Genomic DNA, 15,479 nt, shown 5'->3' with positions numbered 1-15,479 from the left:
TACTACATGAGTGTGTCTTGGTAACATGTTGTCATCTATTGCATTTAGCTATTGTGATTCAGTACTCTTCATCATTGCTTGTCTGTACCAATACATGGGGCTTCAACCATCCAACCGGGAGGTAAGCCGCATTTGACTTCACATACCTCGCAGTCGCAAGGCTATGGGTTATTGCCGTAAGAGAATCTGCAGTGGAGTGCTGCTGCCTGGGTGCACCACTGACAGGCGTTTGTGAGTACTCTAAGGAAAATCAGTAGGAAGGCTGGTGGACCCTATATTAAACCTTTCAGTGGAGGTTGATGTTTCACTTCTTTTACTAGTGCCCTGGTTCAAGCGAGGCTGAGCTGAAAGTGGTGCCGTCATACGCTCCCTAAAGAAGCCTTTTCAGTTTATTGCTTCTGTGCTAGTCCGTTCGTTCATTGCTGCTTTTATGCATTAAAAGCGCAAGAATGAGGCCACACAAAAGACATTAACAGGTGAGCAATGCACTTCAGTACCATCACTGGTTTTCCGTCCTGGATCAGAATATTTATTTCAAGCAAACTTCAAATGTTGTTCCTGGGTGTACACGCTTGGATAACTGTCGCTCAATGCTGGAATTCAAATCAGTGGCACAGATAAATATTGTCACATTCTCAAGAGTTTTCCTTCTCCACCACACCCTGGGGGAATGGATCATGGCCATATTTTGAGTCCTAAATATTCCTCTCACTGGAGAAATTCTTCTATCTTCCTCAAGGGTTTTCTTAAATTCTGTCACTTGCTTCTTCACAAGATCAAATTGGTTCTAGAGAGTGTTCATTTGCTTAAATTATTCCTTTGCCTCCTGTTCAGCCTGTAACTAATGTCTAGCGTGTTCAATGTGAAACACTAAACTGAGAGTTAACTACTTCTCCAATTCCCCCTTCCTTCCTGTCCAAGTAGGCAAGTGAATGGGAGACTGCGCCATGATTCTTTGACAGCACCAGCATGGCCTAATAGTAAGGGCTGCCAAAATCTATTTTGCCTGAAGGTACATGTTTTAGCCAAACCACTCAAGACCAGACTAAACTGCACAGCCTGACACAACCAATCCTCCCCCCCGACACAGAAACCCTTGCATGCACCAGTACGGACTACCCAAATAGCAGCAGTGGTTATAATCTGTTTAAGAATCTGAAGTGGTAAGATGATCAATGCAAGACACATCCAACAAAAAAGATTCCCTACAGCAATGTTTAATATTGTAAAAGTGCTGGATTGGTTTCTCCCTCGCTTCAGTCCTTAAACCTGCCTGCTGCTTCTGCTGTCTATGCTTGCTCCCTAAGTAAGATCAATCCAAACCTTTTCTAGCTATAAAAATAATCTTATCTGTACTTTTATAAGTCCATATTTACCTGCACAGGATTATATTTGAAATAGGCAGTTTCTGGCACTTTAGACACAACTTATTCTGTATTGTTTCACTCCAAAGGTTGTCCCCTTTCTATTGGGCTGAACACTTTTGGGCTCAGTAAGCTGTTATAGCAGCATTGCATGTGGGTATATGACTGGCTTCTCGTCCTCTGCTCCCTCGGTTTCTTCAAGCAGAGACTGAAAGTAAATGAAGGATGCGGCTGCAGCCTACACTCTGAAATGCACAGCTCGGGATTTTGTCAATTCACGCAGGACCAACAGAGCAGTGTCATGGATTTGCTATTTGATGATAAAATAAATTTTCCTCTTTCCTGAGGTCCTTGAAAAAATGAAATGGGTATAGTGACTGAATTACATTAACTTTGGTAATAAAGGTTTTGAAGACTCATGAAAGCTTATGACTACCTCTTAACAGCGGACAACTTCTAAAGGGAGGGAATTCTCTGCCACAAACGCCTCTTCTAGAAATCGAAAATTGAGCCCACAAAGTCACATCTACTGCATACACTGCAATTTTTCACTGCCACATAAGCATAATTGCCTTTTATCACGGTCTTCAGGGGTAGGTTGACACTCCCCTTTTCACACTATGGTCTTTCACACACAAGACCAGTGGATGTTGAGAATACCATTGCAAGGTTTTTTCCTCCAACCTCCCTAGTTGACTGCTGCAAACATCACGTTTTTCCTGTCATTGCCCAATCCAATAGCTCTGGGGACATTTAAAACTTTGATTGCATTCAACACTTGTATCTTGCAATTTAAGATTTGCTCCCCACCGAAATCTTTCCTTGGTTGATACATCCAAAACTGTAGCATCTTATGGTATAAATCTTGTCACAAAGAAACGTTTGGATATGCAATTTTCTTCTTGAGTAGAAACTTGGAGCTTCGGGCCCTCCTTTAAAAAGGGAGAAAAAAAAAAATCGGTGTTTGCTTTTCCATCAAGATCTTGATTGCGTTTAATTTCATTCTGTCACAAAATAACTGTTTATAGTTTTCATCGAGGCTCATCCTATTTTTGCGGCTTAAACTGCTCTCCTTGAATTTTCTGCTTAAACTTAGAAAGGTGGTCATTCTTCTGGAGAAAAAAACTAAGGTTTGATCATCTTTATACCACCTATGTTGGTCTCATCCTATGCAACAAAGCAGCAAATGCTACTATTTTGAAATGGCTAGCCTCATTCTTATGAAAAAGTTCCTAACTTCAGCTATCTTGAATATCTGGCTAATTGCCCCACTGCAAAGGTGCTCTTTGGCTGTTACAAGGTGTACAATTTTTTTGGGGCAGCTACTTTGGCTACTGACATGCCTTTTGGTTACCTTTACACACTGGTTGGGTCTATCTTCTTGATAAGAAGTAATTCCTGGCTAGAGTGTTCCTCAGTAGTGGATATGGTATCCTTGGCCCTATATAATACAAAATTGCTTACCTAGGAAGTATTGCCTTCTCATACTTTGACCTCACCCTCAACAGCGTGTGCATACAATTAACAACGTGCGCTGTCTGTGCAATGCAAGTCTGGCAATCTTTCACAGACAAAAATTTGTATCTTAACTCTCATCCGAAATCGCCACTATTGGAGAAATACTTGCTATACTTTCTGCTCCATCCTCCGATATCACAACCAGCTGCCCTGACTCACTCTTTAATGACTGTATTCAGGGTTACCACAAACTCATCCACAGAGTTCATAATCCCTGTGCGCAAATCTACAAATCCTTCAGGCACTAGATTATATCGTTAAGCTCAGAAATCATGAAACATCCTGCTCTCTCCTCCCAGCAGCTTATTTGCCTAAATTCTGTTCAGTCCATCCCTTAATGGAATCGTTAATTGGCAGCTGCAAACAGTGGCTGATTTTTGCAGTGTTATCTATCTTTTCTAACTCACTCAACCCCATTAAATCCTCTGGTACACGTAAGCTGAACACCATGGAGGATGTAAGCAAAAACCAAGTACCCAAAATTAGCAGGCTGTCTGGTTCTCTGAATGCGAAAGTAGATTCTTGCTCTGAGAGCTCACACGGTATTCAACAAGATCATTTGGCTGATATACTGGGTGTGGTTCATTATTTTCTCCTTATTCAAAGAATATGTTTAAATTGACTATTCATATTTGAAATGGCCATACTGTAGCATGTTTACTAATGTTGCTTATCTAGCATATGCTGCAAATGTTGTATACTGCCCTGTAACAAGTTGTCTGTGCTCTTTTGAAACTGTTCCTGTTGTAAAGTGCTCCAACACTGACCTGGAATAGTATGTGCTGTAAAACTACCAAATAAATATAATGTTAGTTTCTTTGCCCTTCGCTTCATGACCTGTACTCCCATGTAACCATCTTAATCCTATTAGCTTCCCAGTCTCCTATCCTCTTTTGTCTTCTAACAGCGGCACTGTCATCCTCTCTTAAATTATATTCCCATCTTATCTCCCAGAAGTTTATTTTTCAGTTACTTGGGGCTCCACTGCATACTTTCCCATGGCACTACTAGCGGATGTCCCTCAAGGCTGGCCATGGTCTGTTCCCAACTTCCATGTGCACATCCTCTCTTGGTGACATTCTCTTTTAGTCTCTTAACCTCTTAATGCTGACAACGCGCACATATATGTACCTTTTCTAAACTTCAGCCCACCCCTCTTTCTCTAGTCCACTGCATCCGGTTGTCTCGCATCAATTTGCCATATGATAATTCTATGGTCCCTCATGCCGAACTATTCAAACAGGTCTTGTGCTACCTGCTCTCAATTTCACCCATATCCTGGCCCAATCCAAGCAATTTCTTGGCTTCCTGGGCAGAAATCTGTGCGTGGTCTGTAGTCTCAGCAGTTCTGTTCCAAATATCCACCCACTCCTCTCAATCCACAGAGCTGGACCACTGATATATTGTTTTTAATACTCCTTAAAGTGAACTACTGTAACAGTCGATTGTGGTTCTCCCGCACTACTTTTCCCTAGTGAGCAAGGTCTTTAAACTTTGCTATGATTACTTTAGCTCTGTTACCTCCACGCAGGCTGGCTCTCAGCAGAAACCCATGGCCTTTTGTGTAAGTTATTGACACCTGTATTTAAATCTATCCATGTCTTGCCTTCGTACTACCTTTTTGATAGGATAACTGCACTGTTAAGTCCTGCTGCTTACTAACCCATTTGCACACTGGTCTTGGCCAATTTACCCTGTGCTGCATCTAGGTTCTGGTCTTGTTAACAACTCTGACCCACTACTGGAACTTTCTTCCACTAGTTATCGGCAAGGCCTTCAATCCAGGAGTTTGCAAATGCCAAAGTCTTCCTCTAGTACTATAAGACACCTCAAACACTGGAAATATGTATATTTTGACGTATGTTTCTCATTTTGCTGTAGCTAGCCTCGGTTTAACTTGTTGCTACTATGTTGAAGATTTATTGAAGGTAACCTCGTTTGAAATATCCACTCTTCCCAAGTTGGGAGTACATTTATTTAAATCGTAAAAGGAAGGCCAGAGGAGGTTTAAAGACCAGCTGGAGTCGACTCCATTATTACAATATCAATTAAACACGAGGATGCCTGGGTCTGCACCAAAAAACAAAGTTTGAAAACAGAAAAAATGAGAAACCTAGCTGACATGGATTATTCCTTTATAAAGGGCGATTTCACTGCCACTGTGTGGGCTACAGTCCCCTCGCTGAGTGGGATGAGCACAATGGATGTTTTTTGAGAGGTGTAATAAGTCCCTTGGACGACCTACGGCATGCAGCAACGTAATGAAAACAGGTATACAGTTAAAACTGGTTACAGAGTACGCAAAGGGCTTTATTTGTGTGTTGACAGGATTAAAAACGGCACTGCAGGGAGGATTCAACCTCCTAGAATGTATCATTTGGGTAGGTCAGCATGTTTCAGCCTAAGACCGTCATAAGATGTGTTGCAGCGTTCATCAGGACCTAAAGCAAGTGCTTCTGCTCTAGAAATGTGCTCAAAACAATAGATTAATTGTAAGACAATGATGCAAAACCATCTAGTGGTCTTCTGGAAATCCTGGAGAGAGATCCACTGGTGATTACCCGTAGTTGTCAGGACCAATACCTCAACTCAAGCCCTGGCTTAGGGCTCAGGGTACTCTCTATCCTCTTGATAGTTCGAGTCGGCTGCTTCCTACTCCAAGAATGAGGACAATTCTTAGGCTGAAACATGTTGACTGACCCTGGTGACACATTTTAGCAGATTAGGGTGAATCCTTCCTGCAGTGTCCTGTTATTAATCCTGTCCCGGAGACACAAGAATAAAGTCCTTTGTGTACTCTGTAGCCAGTTATAAACCACCCCCACCCCTTTTCCGCTTTGCTTGCATCACTACCTGTAGCTCGTCCAAGGGACTTATTACACCTCAAAACATCAGTTGGGCTCCTCCCTCTCAGTGAGGGGGTTGCAGGCTGCACCATGACAAGGCTTCCTGTAGAAGCATGCCACCCATGGTGGGCGAGGAAAATCATTTTATTTTTTTTTTCCTCTAAATAGTCAGACCCAGTAGTAAATTGATTTGCCAAAGGTGGTGATCTGCTGAATTTCTTTAAATTCGGTAGATGTGGTATCTTTGAGAGCTGCTGTTAGTGATCTTGCTCCGATTTTGCTCTGTTTATTTTTCGTGTAATGAGAAAATCCCAGTCATTGAAAGAACATGAACTTAAGGTTATTGTTTTATGGTAATCTGCTCCTTAGGTGAAACTTGTCTGATTTGTGTTGCTAAAACGTTTTGTTTTATTGTATGTATGATTGAGTCTCTGTAACCTGCTTCTGAAAGGCTGCAAGGTCTGGGGCGAAGTTGGTTATATAGCTGCAGAAAGGCCTCATGTCAAATGTCATTGCACCTACTTCTGGCTCATTAGCAACCAGTACTTCACATGCAGATAGATGGAAGTGTCGTTTTACAATAGAATTAAAGCAAAATTACAAGCCTCCGAAGGAAAAGTGCTACTGAGCAGCATTGCAGTCACCTGTCTGGATCATCTCAGAGACTTGGAGCCTGAGCAGAGTGTCACATGTTGGTGTTATTATTGAGAAGTCACGTGCCAGGATACTTTTAAAATCCCGGTAGAGGTGGGAACGGGCCAATCTCATGACCGGTAAGCCTCTGAAAGCTTGTTACGGCTGGTTCAAATTTAGTTATGTCAGGCCAGTGACTGCGCTTGTAATTCTGGGCACAGTCATGAAGGGTCTGTTGGGCTGTGGCAGAAGCAGTCTGAAGACTATATATTTTTATAAAGTTTGTATTTAGACTAAATATCTATGCAAGATATTAGTGAAAATTCTCTGTTGGTGTCTCAAACTTCTCTTCCCTGCCCCTGGGGGGAGCATGCTGCTTTATATACAGAATTATTCTTGCCTGCTTTGATGGTTAATCCTTCGCAATGTAATCAATCCCATTTGTAAAAGTAGCCCTCCTGGCTTGACTTCGGATACCACAGACCAAACTAATGCAACATCGTGCTCTCCCAGCAGGAATAATTGATCTTGTGAATTTGAAAGCCTCCCTCCCTGTAACCACTGCTATGTATTACATAGTATCTTCCTATTAGGCCATCAGAAACAAGTTAATTTCTTGTTCTTGCTTTCATCTCAGTTCACGAGTGCCATGTCAGTGGGAGATCTTCCTTCTCATTCCAGAGACTACTTATTGGACCCCCCTCCCATAGAAACAATGTATGGTGATCACAGTATGGTAGACGTCCCTCCTTTGAAATCTAACCAACAGCTTCAGAGTGTATTGGCGTGCAGCAGGCCCTCTGTGCTAAACCTCTAGGATGTCGATAGGCCCATGTCAAATCCATTCCATCAGTGGTGAAGTCTCATTGCATCTGGGTACAGCTGCATGGTTGTTGCCTATATTTCTGTAAGCCTTCTAAATACTTCTAGTTATAGCAGATGATTTAGGCGTATCCATTTTGTCTTTCACGTTTCATTCTATGCCTGTCTTGATAACCATTGTAAAAAAAAAAATAATAATAAATAAAGCATTTGCAATGTACTAGGTCTCACATTTATGAGAGTTAGACCTATTGGTGCTGTAAATGGCTATGTGTTTTGATTTGGAGTGTAGTGGATGTATGCCATGTGCCACAGCAGCCCTCCCAAGCCTGTCGCGGCAGACGAGAAAACACCACAAGACTGCTATCTTGGGAGTATTTTTGCCTCCTTCTTACAGACTGGATTTGATACCCTAGAGATGCACCCTTTCTAGTGTTTTTTTTACCTAAACTTTTATAGCATCAAACAAGCCACAGAGAGGCACCTTCATGGAATTTAACCCAGAGAATGAGGGTGTTAAAAGAGTTGGGAGCAAAGAAAAGGGGACAACCATATATTTCTGTGTTAAACTTTTAAAGATATTATTCCTCTACATTGGCAATACCAGCTAAACTTTTAAAAACATTGACTGTATACAAAATGAATAACCGAAGAGGCAGCTTAACTGCAAATGAATTATAGCGATTTTGATGAGAATGGCACCTGCTTTGCAGCGCTATATTTAAAAAATAAAATTAAAAAATTATTACCAGACTGCCCCAACACGCACCTGACAAAGAATCCTAAGGGAGAGGCTGTACCATATGAGCCAGAGTTGCAGGCGTTTGACCTGGGGAACACAGTTCGAGACTTGGCGCTGGCTAAAGAACAACTCACTTAATCTTCCCCCTGCTACAAAAAATGAATGTATACTTGTGTAATGTAACCGGTGCTCATGTATTTTGCACTATATAAAACTGCAAAACAACAAAAAATAAAGCGCTCCAATACCTTTGTGTCGCGTTAGCACTACACAAACCTGCAAAAATATATAAATAAAGACCCCGTAGACATTGCAAAGAAACAGCAAGATGTCCAAAATCAAGGAAGACGAAGAAACATCATACGGCCGTGAGTGAAGTGGCGAGGCTAAAGGAAAAATAGTGCGTCAACACGAAGATCTCTAGTGCATTGTGCAATAATCCATTTATCAAGGTTAGTCTCCAAGGCGGTAACAAAATAGCCTCAGGGTGGGACACACCTGTTTTCCAACGACATCAAGGGATTTTTTTTTATTTTTTATTAAAGACAGGCCAAGGAACGAATTAAAGTGATGGGCGTGAGATTGTTGTGGTAAAGCCCACAAAATAAATTGCAAGAGGTCGAAAAGCAGCGATTGTGTGCTGCTATGCTTGGCCTAAAAGTGGCACTGATTGAGCAGTGGTCTGCCTTGTCCTTTAACGGCGAAGGATTCACTGAGGTGATCAGTGTTTGCTGTAGAGAAGATAGCTCCACATAGAACCAATGTTGGAACTAGTGTGGCATCACAGCCAAATCCCCTTCCCCCTCGCCCCCCCTGTCTTTCTTGTGTCACAGGTACATAAATCAGGAGCGCTCAGCTGTTTTTCTAATATCCATATTTTCAGCTGTGTTTTACAGAATTTTGTAAGTAAGCATAACTTCACTGAAAACATTAGCTGATCTGTCTCAACGTGTACGTGGTATTTGGGGTTAAATTCAGCCTCTTGAGATAATTGCTCTCTGATGCAACCACACAGCCATATGAATTGCTGCTATGTAGAGTTTTTACTAACAGGACAAGTTATCCAAATTTTTCTTGTTGGGTGGTTTTCTTGCATAAGAAGCATCCATCACTGAGTGAAAGATTTTTCTTTTTTTTAATGAATGTAGAGAGATTTATTTCATGAGGTTTTAAATGTTTCTCCTGCACCAGTAGCTTGTTTATAGTACTTTAGATATAGCACCTGTATCACATAACACCACAGGAGAAATACAGCATTTGAATAGAAGATAGCTATGGTGTAATGTATGGAACACTGAGAGAAGGAACTGAAAATAGTTTAATATATACTGTAGACCTAATAGGTTAGTCTTCATCTCATAAAATGTGAGCCCCTGATTTGGAGAATCTGTCCGGAAAGATGACTGACCATTAGTCCTTGGATCCAGCGTCTCTGAAGAATGGCTTCTCCTATTTCACCAGATCCTGCTCATGGAGGCCTTTTGTAATGTCACAGTTCTGGTCTTTGCATAGAAGATGAAGACCTATGCGGTGCTGTTGTGCAGGAATAAGTACTGACTGCACCAGCAATATGTATTCTGGGACAGAGACATCTAGCTTACATTATGAGTGGTTGCAAGTTGAGCTACATCAACAAAGAGCTGTATCTAAAACCAATTCACGCTCTCCTGCCCTGGTGTCACAAGCACGGAGTATGACACCACTGATGTCTGGAGCAGCTCCCCAGACCTAAATACATACTAATCTTGAAATTTGTAGTTGTTCATGTGAGTGTGATCCTGCGTAAACGCTGTTAAGTAGTTAAAATCATTTGGAAAGTATGTCTTTTCCCTATTCACGTTAAACACAAAGACAAATGGGTTTTATGTGAAGCCTGTTATGCTTTTTGATATTCTTCGTGATTGATCTGCCCTGGAGGGCACTGTTTTGCAGCTCTTTGACTCACATGAAACTAAACTTTTTTTAACAGGGTTTAGTCACCTGTATGTGAGTTATTAATTTCACTTGAGTGAATAGTGCTAGTGAATCGAGTACTTTGGAGGCATGGGTATGTCCCTTTCTGTGGGGTTATCCGGTATTTGACAAGATCTTTCCCCCACTGGTTTTATCACCACTACCAAGTCTTTTATACTTTGTGGTATTTGTGATTACTTGTTTATTTTCACTATCTTGCTCTTTGTTAAGTATATGATAACATGCAAGTGTTTCCTTGTTAGCTTTTCGTTAATTTGTGTAGCAGTTTCCTAGATAATAACTTGATGACAATATTACAGCCTTCCACTGTCCAAGCCACAGATCTTCCACTGCCAGACCAAAACACCTTCTATAGGAAACCTACCTGTGTAGAATTATGTGGGTAGAAAGAGTGGGTCAGACAAAGTAATGCAGAAACTAGCACAGTATTGATTGGGTTCATGTTCAAAGCCACTTTTGCAATACTGATGTCTAGACTTAATCCACTCATTGCATCAGTACCAATTTTGCGTAAGGAGCAAATCGTTATTGCACCTTTGTAGTGGATTTGGACATGCCTGCATTCTGAAATCTGTGTCCAATTTTGCACCTCAAAGAATGAGACATTTCTTGTGGGAAAATCATCTGGCTTGCTTTACCATCTGATTAACTCCAGAAAAATGGTTAAGGTCCATACTTTAGTTTACTTATCTACTACTGAGGCAGGCTATAGTGTGGAGGAATCTTGTATTGACGTTACCCAAACGCTTATCCATTTCCGCTTCGAAAAGCATGTGATAGCCATCTGTAATAAAGGTGTTAAGCTACTACATGTAGCTATGAAAATTCTACCTTTCATTCCTTTATTGGCTACAAAAGATACGGTAGCGATGTTGATTATAGCCTTATTAAATTTTTGCAACTCTCTTTTGGTCATGATCCCTAAATAGCTTCTACACAAATTACTGTTGCTGCAGAATGCCGCGGCTAGCATTATACTGGGTCTCAGGAGAGCATCTTTGATTTAAAGTCTGTTGCAAAAAGCACACTGGCTTCCTGTTTGAATAAAACACCTTTCTTTTAAGGCTTTGTATCTAGGACACAAAACTCTCTACAACACCAGACATGGCATGCACTTAAACTCTTTTTTTTTGCTTGGTATGTTTCCAAGCAAGAATTGAGACCCACACGGATTCTTTTTGGCTACCCCCAGATTTAAGATGGACCACCAGAACCTGCAATTCCCTGCCTCTGGATATCTGCAGGCAAAATTACAATCTGACGTTCTGCTGTAGGCGTTCTTTGCAGGTGCTTAGTTCATCCAGGTGGGTTACTTCTGACGCATGTGTAGTGCTTCAATATGTTGCATATGACCTAGCTAACTCCTCCGCTGACTGGTGGGGATACTTTCTGCCAAGTAACTGTTGATCTTTATAAAAGGCAAATCAGAGTGAGGTGAAGGATTTCTGCTGCTCTATCCTTTTGCAGTTTACAGAACTGGGACAACAGACATTTGCTGGGCTTATTGTTGGAAGCAGCTGAAAAAAATCTCTTCTGGGCGTAAGAAGATAAACCGGCTGATCTGCAGCAGCTCCAGATTAATTAAGACTTTGTCACCCAAGGCGGTGCTGTTAATAGCTCGGTGCCTGTGTACAGCTAGGCTTCGCTCAGGATTTTCTTTATTTTTTTTCCATTGACCTACAGACATTCAGGACACTATTCCGGTGGTGTTCTCCGTTGGCAAGTTTAGGCAACTTACCCACAGAGCCCTTGAGAAAAGCAGACCAGGAATAGTGACCGCAGTGTTCCTTACTCTTTCAACTGCCAGCCACCAAAAGGGTACAAATCAGCCACCTTTATCTTTTATAGGTTTTGGACCCAGAAGTCTTAGACACTGAAGGCAACAATTAATCATTTGACACAGAGGTATTCAACAGTTACATGATAGTTTTCCAGACTCCTGCGTCACTGTGGTTCCCTCTGACTGCTTTGATTTCCTAAGTGGAATTAGTAGCCAGGGCTTTCTTTGGTCTATTTTTTTTTTTTTTTTTTTACCTACTGCTTTAGGCGTTTGTGTAAGGAGCCACCTTTGTTACCCCATGAAACGTACATGGGATACCCAACAGCCACACACCATATGTATCTCCTTCACATAGGAATGCCTCTGCCAAAGATGTGCAAGGCACGTACGTCGAAATTTATTTGGTAGCAAAGCCAATAAAATACAAAGAGAGGGAAAAAAAATTCTACACCACACGTCCTTCCTAGAAGAATCAATAATCACAAATGGTGTGGTGGCAAAACTTATAGTATGATGATTTGTCTACTTCTAAATAGGTGAGACCATTAATCGTGTCCTAAGTTCGTTTTGAGAATGTAGCCCTAATCCCGCAGCAGGGCATTTCCCTAATGGAAGAGGTGGTCTCACACTTGTAGAGTCATGCTTCATCCTTGACCACCACCTCTACCCACCCTGATAGGACAGTGCCACCAGGGCGGACTCAACCTCTCTGTAAGACCTGCTCCAGAGGGAGTTCTTATATTAAAAAATTAGTGGACAAGTCCGGGATCCAGTGTTTAGTTAAAACAAATACCTCCTGGGCTAGCGATGTTGTTCACCTTTATTTAGTGGTGTCCATGGGTATGATTAAAAACACATTACGACAGTAATAAGAGTCCAATTACCCTAACTGTCTTATCAAGCCAACAGGTTTCTACCCTCTCTGAGCCTAGATCGGTCTGGGGCTTTCGTCAGGGCGGAGGATCCCTAAAAATGAAACCCAAGGTGTATTAACCAATGAAAGGGAAAACCACTCTGGACCTACCTGAGTGTGGATCAAAGTTGTGGCTACCCTCTCTTTTTTTTTTTTTTGGGATGGGTTGGGGGATGTGTGTTAATGAGCTTCTGGTCTGGAGTAAAGGCGATGTCCTTTTGTAGTCACACATTCATCAAACGGTTCACCGTGAGGTAGCACCTAACCAGTGTTACTTCCAGCGGCTTGGTATCAAAGCACCACTGTCTTGTGACAGTTTGAAGAACCAGTACTAAAGCTATTGTTTGGATGAACTGAGAAGGTGGTCCTCACAATCCCAGATATCACTGCTTTGTAGATCACATGCTTTGCACACTCCTTCCATCTAGACCTTGCAAGTTTCTCTTCTTAATACCTTTCCTGAAACCTGCAATGTTTCCAGTTCTCCAGCAGACTTTATCATGGATTGCGTTTTTAGATTATAATTTTTTTCTATCCCATTAGTTTGGACGTTTCTCTGAGAGCTTCGGGACATTCAAATACTGTAATCACTACCCTCAATTGTCCTGCAACATTTTACTGCCTGGGAATTGAGACTGACATCCCCAGGGGGCCAGGTCACATGAGAATGACTTGTTGGGGGTGAGGGGTATGAAAAGTACAACTTTTTCATTTCTATCGTTTCACTAATTTCCTATTGGGTCTGTATTTTTTGGCCTTTCAGAAAATCACAAAGAAGTTGCCTTTTCAACCTTTGAGGTCCTTTGGTCTAAAAAACGATTTGGCTCTGCAGAAATAGGCAGTGTGCACATTCTAGAATATGGTGCCAAAGTGCTTTCGAGCCATCAACCACACGTGGCATTGAAAACATTGACTAATCTTTCTCTAATGGTGAAAGGCTCCGGCCCTCTGCTCCCCCTGGATTCCAAGTGTAACAAAGAACAGAATATGTCTCCTGCAGTGACTCCAACTCCAGAGACCATCCTTCTCCGAAGCTCTTGATAAAATCAACGTCGAAAACAAAGGCCACACCTAGTTTCTCACAGAACTAATTTAGATGATCTTCCCTCTGGGTTAAATCTTGAATCTAGCTTTGGCTCCAGGGCAGAGCCTTTTTGGGGGATACCCAAGGTCATGGCTTTGAGAGAGCCATACCTCAAGCCCAATCTGCCTTTAAAGATTTTCTCTGGAGTGACCAGTGCTCCTGGGCCCAAATGCAGACTTTGGCTCTGGAAAAGCTTTGAGGCCCTTAGCTTGGACCTCTGCTTGGTGACTCTCTCCCTCGACTATGAGAGTCCACCCAACTTGCTTAAAACACTGACTCCAATTTGTGGCGGTTATCTCAGATGAGTGGAGGCAGATCCTATTCCCAAAAATACAAACTCTACCCCAGTTTGATACCTTGTTGGACCCTGCAAACATAAGTGAAGTGAAACTGTGCTTTAGGGCAGATTCCTTCTATGTGTATAATACAGTGAAAACACCACAGACTTTCCAGTAAGTACCACAGATGCAGATTAAGACTCTGTGAATACCCACTCATATGATAAGGCTTACCCCTGGTCAGCACATAGTCTTGCAGAGTCGCTTCTGCGGCCGGCTACGTGAGCATAGTTACTAGGCAGCACACAATGGCTGCCTTGTGTGTAACCAGTGCAGTGCCACTTACCCAGCTGCGCAGCAGCCTTCTCCTAGAAGGCGAACCTGAGTGGTTTAACACACGCAGTCCAATTACTGTGAGTGAGACGCAGTCGCAGCAAAAAAATAAAATTAAAAAAAGGCCTAAGTGAAAAATCTTGTTAAACTAAATTGGTGGAACCCATTTAGTAAATTAAGTGCATCAGTCTATGATTTACCAATTTGACTTGCAGTGGTGCAATACTTGTACATGTTTCCTGCTCTATTGTGTGAAAAGGCACTAAGAATTGTGTTGGACTGTGTGTATAATGAGATTTGAACAAAAAGACATTGGAGGTTTTTTTTCTGTTGAGGCAGTCTAATCTAAACTTGTTTCAGATTTAAAAGTGGAGGTTTCTGATGTTGAAGTAGTCCAGTGCACGAGGAGAGCGAAGAGTTGGAGATCACAATCTTACATTTCCAGAAACCTAGGTCTACGTTGTCTTTTTTTATTGTTAAAACGAGGAGTAGAAAAAACCCTGAAACACTAAAAAGCCCACCATGGAGAGCCTTTTGTAGTGCAAAAGTTCCTTGCATAGAAAATAAACCTAAACATGGAGACAGTGATCCCTCCCACATCTTCCTTAAGGCTTCAAACCCATCAGCAGGAACTTCCCCTTTTGACTGAAGCAAAAGTGTGCACCAATATCTACACCTTGGAAGACTGATTAAGTAATAAGGTATGATATTCGGGGATTAGCTATGTCTTTGTGAATCTGCCAGAGAGCACATTTTCTTTAAAAATCCTGTTATTGGATTTTAAGAAGTTTTCAACGAGAGGGATGGAAGCCCCTGGATTAGTATCACAATGTAGCACTAATAAAATTGATATGATCACCACTTTAGTCAATGCACTCTTGCTTTAACAGAGTTGATTTTCAAAAAATGTTCAAGATCATTTCCTTTGACAGTCAGTAGAATGCAGGCTTCTCACAATAGAAGATACTGATTTACAAAGACAGATTGGCTCTCGGAACTGACCCATATTGTTAAGAGTGTTGTTTTTTTGTATTTTATTTTATTAAATAAAACCTATGGCTGCCAACATTTAAGAAGAGTAAGACTTATGATAGCAGATAATTATAAAGATTAGATATTATATTGCACAGTGAAAACCAGTAGGTAGACATCTTAGGCTAAAAGAAGGCCCACAGATGTTTATAGCACCATA

At 41.6% G+C, this 15,479-nt stretch overlaps 1 protein-coding gene across 2 annotated transcripts in view; it reads left to right on the top strand.

The window, feature by feature from the left end:
* Positions 1–15,479, top strand: part of LOC138260928 (protein bicaudal D homolog 2-like) — an 82,172-nt gene that overhangs the window by 24,510 nt on the left and 42,183 nt on the right. The gene's annotated exons all lie outside the window — the stretch shown is intronic.

Source organism: Pleurodeles waltl, chromosome 10 (genome assembly GCF_031143425.1).
Source record: "Pleurodeles waltl isolate 20211129_DDA chromosome 10, aPleWal1.hap1.20221129, whole genome shotgun sequence".
NCBI classification, from domain to species: Eukaryota; Metazoa; Chordata; class Amphibia; order Caudata; family Salamandridae; genus Pleurodeles; species Pleurodeles waltl.
This window is presented reverse-complemented; position numbering and strand designations above follow the sequence as displayed.